We start from the raw sequence: 10850 nt of genomic DNA on the forward strand, positions 1-10850 counted from the left end.
ACTGCATGTACAATATATGTCGGAAATGCAAGGATAAAAAGGTACAGTTCAATCCAACCACAGAGGAGCAAACAAATCAGGAAGTACAATGGTTGCAATGGGAAAGAAAAAAACATATATACGATAAGAAAGATGAAGGAACAAAGAAGGAAGCAAAGACAATGAGAACTGAAAAAGTGATCAATAAAGGAAGCATTAATGATTTGAAAAACAAATATGAAAATGATTTGATATTACTTAAAAAGCATCACTACAACAATGTACATCAGCAGAAAGAATATCAAAAAGCTGTTGCTGGGTTACAAGATAACGAATGCCTGATTGTATGTGACTTTTCGGAATCTTACGAAGCGAAACTGGCAAATGAAGTACAAAGTATGCACTTTGGTGCATCTAAACGCCAAATATCTTTGCACACAGGTATGGTTTATTGGAAAAGTGAATCGCAGTCTTTTTGCACTATGTCGGACGATACTAACCATCAACCACAGGCGATTTGGGCACACTTGTCTCCCGTAATAGAAATGATAAAACAAAGAACACCAAATGTAGAGATACTTCATTTTTACACAGACGGCCCATCTTCGCAATATCGACAAAAAAACAATTTTTACTTGCTGGCTCACTTCACAAAGGCTTACGGGTTCAGATATTCAACTTGGTCTTTTTACGAAGCGCATCACGGGAAAAGTGTTGCTGATGGAATAGGTGGTAGCGTGAAACGGAATCTCGATAAAAAAGTGTGCCTTGGGACCGATATAGTAGACGCAAGAGATGCCGTGGACGTGTCCAAAGCCTGTTTGAAAAAAACCAAAGTGTTCCTCATTCTAAAAAGTGACATTGACGAGATATCAAAAATATTGCCAATTAAGCTAACTATCCTCAAAGGAACAATGCAATTGCATCAGATAATAACAGATGAAAATAATGAAACAAAAATAGCCTATAGAGATGTGAGCTGTTTCTGTGGACATTTGAGAGGGCAATGTAATTGTTTTTCTCCAAAATTGCACTTTATGATAGTCCCGGGACCAAGTCGAGATGGTATGGATTCTCAGGATTCTTGTCAATCTAGTTCAGTTTTGCAAGATGATACAATTTTTTCCAATAACTTACCTATAACGGCTGCTCCGGAAAAAACTAAGCTTGAGTCTCTGGACGTAATAGGAGTAAACAAATGTTTTATCGAGCAATCACCTGAAGAAATAAAAATGAATCTACCCCATGATCTACCATCAATGATCATAGACCTTGAAAATGACTTAAATCAAGAAATGAGTAACGAGTTCAAACAAGAATTTCATCTAGATAAAAATGATCCTCTTGAGACAGCACCAGAAATTAATTTGTCATCCAAAAATTATTGCAGCCTTGCACTAAACACCAACAACCCTGAAAATAAGACAATTAGTAAGTGCAGATCAATTAAACCTAAAAGCTGCAAACCTGAATCTAAAATAGAAAACTGCCTGCCTGTTAAAAACTGCCAGGCCACTCATGAGATACCAAAAAACTACCTATCAAGAATGCAAACAACATCCATTATAGAGACACTTGAAAAATCTGAACCTGGTGATAGTGGGTCTGGCTGTTTATTACCCATAGATTTAAAAGATTGCACAGTAGAACCAATTTTTTGCGATCTGCTTAACGTTGATATAGATGAGTTTCCAATAATTACCGTACAACAAGAACAAAATTTACCCACAAATGAAAACAAGTCCGTAAATTATATGCCTGACCAAGAGGGTTATAATAATCCAGTTCAATTGGCAGTAAAAAGTAAATCTTTTTTTGGGAATGACTATGATATTACTACGAATAATGCCCCATTTACTAAAATAGGCAAACCTGAAATCGACACACACAAAAGCTGTAAGAATAAAATAAAGATATTAGAAGTGAAGACGTACCTTCCAAAACGAAGAAAACTCTTACCAGGAAGTTCTTGTACTCCTGTTGCGAAAAACTTCCCAATCAGTGAACTTGGCGAATCTAAAGTTAATATGAAAATAAGTCTGGAATGTCAAAAATGTTCTACTTCCATCTCTGGACCAAAAATCGCATGTATGATTTGCAAAAAACGGTTTTGCAGTGAATGTGTTGGTCGGGAGATATCCTCTATTTACATGTGTGATCAGTGCCTGGAAAATTAAAAGGTATAGTTACCTAATCCATATTAGTTAGATTAATTTTACCTTACCTTTTCACTGAATGGGTGGACAAAGCCTTCATTCTTTTTACTGTTTCGCTTGAATTACTCGTAAACTTTAATTTTTTTTTTCTTTTTCAGACTGAACTACACTTGAATATTGCAAAACCAAAACATCACATAAGGTGCTGCATCATGGTTATTTTTTATGATATTGATAAAATTCTGTCAATATATGATTTTGAACAGTTTTATAATAATGATGCTAAGTGGCCTTGGCCTGTAACTCATTATGTAATTTCTGAATATTGCTATGGATGTCGACAGAAGCTGATTATGAATGACGCACGAAGACCAAAGCATTTTATATTAGCCATGAGTAAAGCTGACATTTTTCGTTTATTAAACACTTCATATTTTTGGTGCAGTGATTGCAAATTATCTGTTTACGATCATTTCCCTGCAGACGAATGCACAATCTGTTATGATGGTTAATTACTTATTATTTTCAATAAGTAGGTACCTATACTTGGAAGTAATATTTTGATTAGATTTTATATTAATTATTTGTTCATTGAGATTTATTACGTTCGTTAATTATAATTATGTCAAGCCATGACGACTTAAAATTATTAAGTAAGTAGGTAGGTACTTACCATATTTTGATATTACTTTTTGTTGGCTTTGTTAATAATTTTATATACATTTTGCAAAAAAACAATGAGCATGTACGTATACACAAATACAACTAAGTATATATTATATAATAAGTTGTGTGGCAACCGTTGTTATTTAAACTTGTAATGCTTGTAATAAGTACTTAGATGATTTTATTTTGAATTTTCATATGTATCTACTTATTTGATCAAGAATTTTGATAACTGCCACTATTCTGATTTTTTTTATTGTACCTAATGATACAGCTGTAATAGATATTAATATAATATAACTTTGTGAAGTCAAATTCAGTCCTGATCTCAATTTTGTTAAATACAGGGTGTTAGTGACATCGTAACGAAAAAAAAAATGGAACGCCTATTTTATTGTACTAAAAACGATGGTGGGTGTTTTTCTTGTCGCAAATGTTTAATTAAGATTTTCAATTTTTACTGTGCCGCAATGTAAGTCGAACAACGCGCCACACAGACGCTAAACTTACGCGCGGCTACGTTACGCGTGTGAGATACGATGTTGAATGTTGATATCTAGGTAGGAGTTTTCATTCTCTTGTATTTAGATGCTTAGTAGTGGTTCAACGTTTAAAAATGTTGTTTGTTGAAGTAGAACACCTACTGCCACGATTTTTCACGCACGGTACCTACCTACCAGTTATTTAAACGTTCCTAACTTATTAACAATAAAAACCCTACTCTTGCCTTACCTTAATTGTTATTCCTTCAGATGAAGTACCTAGGTAGGTACCCTAGAACATGTCACGTCACGTAGGTATGCAACATCGCGTTTCCTCCGCGGTAGGTAGGTATCACACGCACTCACAAACACAACACCTTGCTCTTTAATAAACATCAACAATCTTCCATACTTTTGCGCAGTAAATGGTCTATGATCTATCATCATAGTCGACACTACTCATTTACAGAATGAAACAAACACTCACAAACACGAAAAAAATATCCTCGAAAAACATCACGCGATTCGGGTCAAGCTTAGTATTCGACTGAGCGGAAGCGCGCGGCGGCGTTAGCGCAAAGCATCAAAGGCGCCGACTAAGGGCGCCGACGACGCACCGGCCGCGGCCGCGTCGAGCCGACGACTAGAGAGAGAGAGAGAAGTATGTTTATGGTGCAAGTGACAGAGAAAGAAATAGTATCTGTTCGTATGCCTACTTTATTGGCGAGCGTTGCCCTTGACCCGTGCGCCGGCTATTCACCTGCGCATAGCTGAAGTTGTAGATACGTTATTATTATTATTGATGACATTGATAAAATTTAATAATTAGTAATTTTTATTTGTTTATTTTAAATGTGCGTTCTATGCAGCTTAAAACACAATATGGGACTGAAAAAAATCTATTATTTTTATGAATTTGGCGACAGGAAACTTCACTTGATACCTATCAACTCAAAGAAATACCTAGTATCTGTTCGTAATGCCTACTTTATTGGCGCGCGTTGCCCTTGATCCGTGAGGCTATTCACGTCCGAGTATCCATCAAGACAGATCAAACAAGCCCTAACTCGGAGGTCTTGCGTCCCAGGATCCTTTAATTATGTCTTAGAACCTTCTTGGCCTATGTGGTCCAGTGGTTGAGCGATGGGATGCGGAGGGTCCGGGTTCGTATTCCGGTGGGGACATATCACAAAAATCTGTTTATAAGGCCTTTGGTTGGGACGTTACAGGCTGATCACCTGATTGTCCGAAAGTAAAATGATCCGTGCTTCGGAAGGTACGTTAAGTCGTTGCTCCCGTCTACTAGGTACTTATGTAAGCACGTAGCCGTTACATGAATATTGTACACAGAACAGGATAGGTTTAATTAGTTCTTTACTGATGATTTAACAATGAGATTTAAAACTACGAATAACTTAGTACTTAGTACCTCGGTACGGTACCAACATGTAACAAGAAAAATAAGATCACTCCACTCGGACAATTTTTTTCTTTGAACATGCCGACATTGCCTACGCGGCGGAGTTGCCGAACTATCGATAGGTAGATTATCAATTGTTGAACTTGAAAATTGTCTAAACTATCGAAAGTAGTGATAGTACATTTAGATCGATACTAGCGATAGTACCGATAGGTCTTGCTTTGTAACAATAATGGGTATTGATCTAAAAGATTTATTTATTTTCGATTTTTGTGTAGCGAGGTTTTGCGTAGGTACTTACATACTAAGTTGGTGGATGGTTGACATAGTAGGTAACTAATTACCTAATCTGTGGTGGTTGTGTTAGTTGGTTGTTAGTTATTCTAATGACAACAAAGAATACAATTATTTACTGTTTCAACTGTTTTAGGTAGATAATGGCCCTGATTCCTATGAGTAAATGAATGAATAACCCGGTCGAATCAAAAAGGTATCTCGCTGGTAACTTAATTCTGTCGGTTGTTTTAGATTTCTGCTTAAAATTGACGTGTATTCCATAAATTTTATGCCTGTTGATTATCCGTCCATTTAAGAATAAGAATAAAATAAATTTATAATTTACGATAGACAGAGAAAGAAATAGGATCGGTTCGTAGTGCCTACTTTGTAGGCCGCGCCGCCGCCGCGCCGCCGGCGTGCGGCGCGGGGCGCGCGGAGCGGGGCGTGCGGAGCGGGGCGCGCGGCGCGGTGCGTGTGGCCGTTGACCCGTTCGAGCAGCTGTTGTCTCCATTACATCGAAAATTTTCGATAATTTGTCATTATTGTTTTTTTTATTGAAATTTGGGTTCTATGCAGCTAAAAGCACAATATGGAATTGAAAATAATTAAAAACAAAACTCAAAATTTCATGAATTTTGCGACGGAAAATTCCACTAGATATTAACTCAGAATCATGGTCTGAATCATCCCTTTCAGTATTCGTTACGATGTCACTAACACCCGGTATTTTGTTATATTATAGACCTAAGTACAATTAATGATTGATAGAGAGCAATATTATAAGTGCCTAAAACTTAACATTCTGTGATAACTTGGTACATATACAAGACATAGAAAAGTAAGTACTTGCATTCTAACTGTAACCAAAGCTTATTTTAATTAAGTAATAATTGGCTAGTTAAGATTATGCCAATAATAATATTATACTTACCTAATTGCATCTCATACTGCTCAAATAATAAGAAATAAGAATAAGAAATGCCTAAAGCAAAGACTGCTAAAATACTTTATACTTAACTATTATTATGCTGAGACTATAGTTAGGTACTGATTGTAAGTGATTTTTTTGTAATGATTCTAAGTTGCAAATGTTATTAAGGATTATAAATCTTATATATTCATGATAACTCTGAATACTAAGGTAATAGGTACCTGATATGATAATTTGTTAAACTAAGTAATCTTGATTTTCAAAAAGACTGTTCCCATTAAGAATTGATAATTATTTGATTAAAAACTTAAAATTTGTGTAAGTATATCTTTTATTTTATTCACTTACATTTTTGGGTTCGGTTTTCTCCTGTGTGGGCCCACCCTTAGAAAAATTCGTATGTCAGTTTTGCGTCAGTCCCTCATTTTGCGACGAAGAAATTCTTAGATTTTTCTAATTTTCAATATGGAGAGTTGCTAATAATTTCTATTATTTATTAAAATGATTTTAATATTCGGTATCACAATAATTACTTTGTTTATTAAACTAATATTCGAAATTAAATCGTAAATATAATGGTTGCCTTGGTATCAGCTGTGACAAAACCGAACGAAAAACTAGCATATTTCGTGTTTTATAGATTTTATGACTATGTATATATTTTTTTCATAAAATATCTTTGGTAATCTTCATAACACAACTAAAATCATATTTATATCTTTCTTATAGTTACAGACCAATTACTTTTTAAGATAGTCGCAAAACTGACATTTTTTTCGCCCGTCGCCCTATAATTTAATATTTTTTCGTAAAATAGATTAATCTGTTAACAACTTCACATAATTTCATAAACTATCGCGTATCTTAATAATATCTTAATCAAAATATCTCCAACAATGTCATATTTTTAATTATAGCTAAAATTCTGACGTAGTACACTTAATTTTGAAAACGCTCCTCTATTACCGATGTCTCGAGATATCAACTCTTTTTAGAAAGTATTTTTAAGTCTAATATAATATTTCGTTACATAATAATTGGGTTAAGTCGGGGGTTTTGAGTTATTTTATTCTTTTTCGATGAGATTTTTACCGTCGTGGGTTTTTTCAAAATTTTTAATTTTGCTTAATTTTATTTCAGACTTTTTAGAGAGCATATACGAATCATAATCTATATAATGTGTAGGTAAGATCTCGCAAAACAATAAGTGTGATTCATCCTACCACATAATATTAAGTCCCTTATTATATATTATACAGTTGCTTTCTGTTTAAAGTTACCTCTATAACACTCATCTGAGAACATGCACCAATCACCCACGAACTCATTCCTGAAATCCGCATTGAAATCAGACAATACGTTTTAATTTTAATAATATTGCAATATAAACGTTTCACACTAATATAGCAGCGCCTCCTAGTGAGTTAATATCATAAGACTTATCTTAGACCATGCACCATTCAACTACGAACCCATTGCTGAAAACCGCATTGAAATCGGACAATTCGTTTTAATATTATTGCAATACTATTTTTCACTAATATTGTAGCACCCTCTAGTGAGTTAAAGACGTAATTTTTATTATTTGGGAACATGCAATAAGCTACCACGTACACATTGCCGAAAACAGAATTGTAATCGGACATTTCGTTTTGATTATATTGCAACATTGTTTTGCACTAATATTGTGGCGCCCCTAGTGAGTTACAGCCATGACACCTGTCTAAGAACATGAATTCATCAAACACAAACCCGCTATTGAAAACCGCCTCAAAATCGGATCATTAGTTTAAAAGATAGGTGGTAACATTACTTTGCACAAACGCACACACAAACATCTCTCACCCTAAACGCATATACCTGCTCCGTTCCGTCGTGGGTAATAAATGTAATTAAAATTATACTAACCGTAATTAACAACACTTTGCTTTACTTAATACATAACATACATAAACTGCCTATATACGTCCCACTGCTGGGCACAGGCCTCCCCTCAATCAACCGGAGGGGGTATGGAGCATACTCCATCACGCTGCTCCACTGCGGGTTGGTGGAGGTGTTTTTACGGCTAATAGCCGGGACCAACGGCTTAACGTACCCTCCGAAGCACAGAATCATCTTACTTTTTCGGACAATCAGGTGATTCAAGCCTGAAAAGTCCTTACCAAACAAAGAGGACAGTCTCACAAAGTGATTTCGACAATGTCCCCATCGGGAATCGAACCCGGAACACCAGATCGTGAGCCTAACGCTCTAACCACTAGACCACGGAGGCTGTTTACTTAATACTACCTGATTATTGAGTGATGGGTTCAACTTTATGAATTAAATGAGGATTAATTGGATGAATTTGATTCACTTGACCACACAATCCACGTGCCACTTATAGTCGATCTTGATTTTTCTTTAATCTTCTCTTTAATCTTCGCCAATCACTTCGTATTAATTTATCTACAATTTATTGATTGTGATCTGGGATCTTCTCTGAAATCTGGCTCGAAGGACCATGAATATGTCATCAGGCAAAAACTGATTTTTTTACTGATTTTTAAGGGATTTAGGTAGCAATGAAACAGCATTGTGTTCGACGTAATTACGTGTAATCAATGGAACCGAAAAAAAAAAACGCCTGTCAAAAACAATTAACTAATAAAAACTATTGCAAATAAATTGCTATTATAAATTGAAGAGGCGTTTCGGATAATATTTATTCTAAACACTAATATTGTGGCGCCCCCTAGTGAGTTACAGACATGACACTTGTCTAATAACATGAACTCATCAAACACAAACCCGTTATTGAAAACCGCATCAAAATCGGATTATTAGTTTAGAAGATAATTAATAACAATTCTTTGCACAAACGCACACACAAACATCTCTCACCCTAAACGCATATACCTGCTCCTTTCCGTCGTGGGTAATGAACACGTCGTCAAATTTAATATACTTCGGATTCAAATAAAAAGAACATCAACTAATGCAAAATACCGAATTGGAGATCAAGTTCGTATTAGTAAATATAAAAGTGATTGGTCAACAGAAATATTTAAAATAGTTAAAGTTAATAAGTCTAACCCTGTCACATACCGATTACAAGCCAGAAATCAAGAAAGCATTCTTGATGCATTTTATGAATATGAGTTACAAAAGACCAAATGTCCAGACGTGTATCTGATAGAAAAAAATATCAAAAGAAAAGGCTTTACGTTTAGTGGTTAGGATTAAATGAAAATGAAAACAGTTGGATTAATAAAATTGATTTAATCTAGTATAAATAAATACAATTAACTTTATTATTTAATTACATATCTATCAATGAAAGAGGCTGGTCTTCTTAATAATATCATAAATAAATTACCTGTGGAGCTGCATTTACCTGGTTATCAGTTTTGTGGACCAGGAACAAAATTAAATAAAAGATTGTTAAGAGGTGACAGAGGAATAAATAAATTAGATGAAGCGTGTATGTACCACGACATCGCTTATACTAACAAAGATTTAAATTATCGACATAAGGCATATTTAAAACTAATGAGCATGGCAGGAAAACAATTAAGATCAAGAGATGCAGGCACAAGTGAGAAAATGGCTTCTTGGCTAGTATAAAATGCATTGAAAGCAAAATTGAAATCTGGTGCAGGTATTCGATCATTTAAGAATGGTGTAAATAGAATTAGGGCCGCCATAAAAAACGTAAATGTAAAAATAATAAAACAGCAATCAAGTATGCTTATATAGCTGCCAAGAAAATCTTCAACAAGAAAAACGGAATTCATTTACCGCGTCTAATCCCTGTTCCTACTAAGACTGGTGGTATCTTACAGCTAATACCTATTTTTTCGGGATTATCCGCATTGGGTTCATTGGTTGGTGGCGCAGCTGGTATTGCCAAAGCTGTTAATGATTATAAATCAGCACAACAAAGGGCTATGAACCTTTCTGGCATATCTCAGTGGCGACATACTTAATGCATTTTTTTTATTTGTGTTTCTGATTCTGATAACCTTCCCCTTTAAAATTGATATACATTATGATATATAATTATGTATATAGATTTGTTAAATAGTTTTTCGACAACAAATCCTGAGGTGATTTTGCAGTCCACTACTGTACACTCAGGACAAACATGGCCGTAAAAAAACCCTAGGGCAGAGTTTGATAGAACTTTGCCAGAATCATAGGACAAGTATAAGCTATCATTACATGCAAGTCTCACCAGTGGAGGTTCTTGGACCAAGTTCCAAGTTGCTGATAAGCTTATAATATGCAATACCGTAATGACTTGCTAATGATGACGATTTCTTGCAATAGGCAATAGCTTAGCCGGTCTCTATCGGAGAGGTGTTTATTTATTTTTCTTGTTATTATCACTCAGATCAAATTCCGGAAGCAATATAAAAAAAATCGGTAAGATACTTTTGGAAGGGGTAAAAGGCATGAAACTTGAACTTATGTAGTAAGACCACGGTAACATGATCATTAACTAACATACGCATACCTGGATATACATAAAGCTGCCTCAGGTACATGCTCTATAAATAAAACAACCATTGAAATAATAAATAATAAGTATATTGGTTACTTACTCTAAATTTCCAAAACGCACGCGTGCTCAAACACAAGTGTACACGTGTTCAAAATGGTACGTCTGCCTTCGATGCGTGCTCGAATCAAAAAAAACCCCAATGAAAGACAAACACGCCTTTTTATACCCTTTCTCCTAGTGTTGCCATATGAAGGCAACACAAATTCGCACAAAATTACAGAAAACCTAACATTCGACCATCCTGACGTCGTGCATGTCCTCATGCACGTAGACAAAACGTCTAATGTTCAAACCTAACATTCGGCGGGCCAAGTGATTCCACACTCATCGAGAACAGTTACAAAGCTTCACTTAAAATCTAAAAGTACAACGACATATAATCACATTT

Source organism: Pectinophora gossypiella, unplaced genomic scaffold (genome assembly GCF_024362695.1).
Source record: "Pectinophora gossypiella unplaced genomic scaffold, ilPecGoss1.1 Pgos_34, whole genome shotgun sequence".
In the NCBI taxonomy this organism is placed as follows: Eukaryota; Metazoa; Arthropoda; class Insecta; order Lepidoptera; family Gelechiidae; genus Pectinophora; species Pectinophora gossypiella.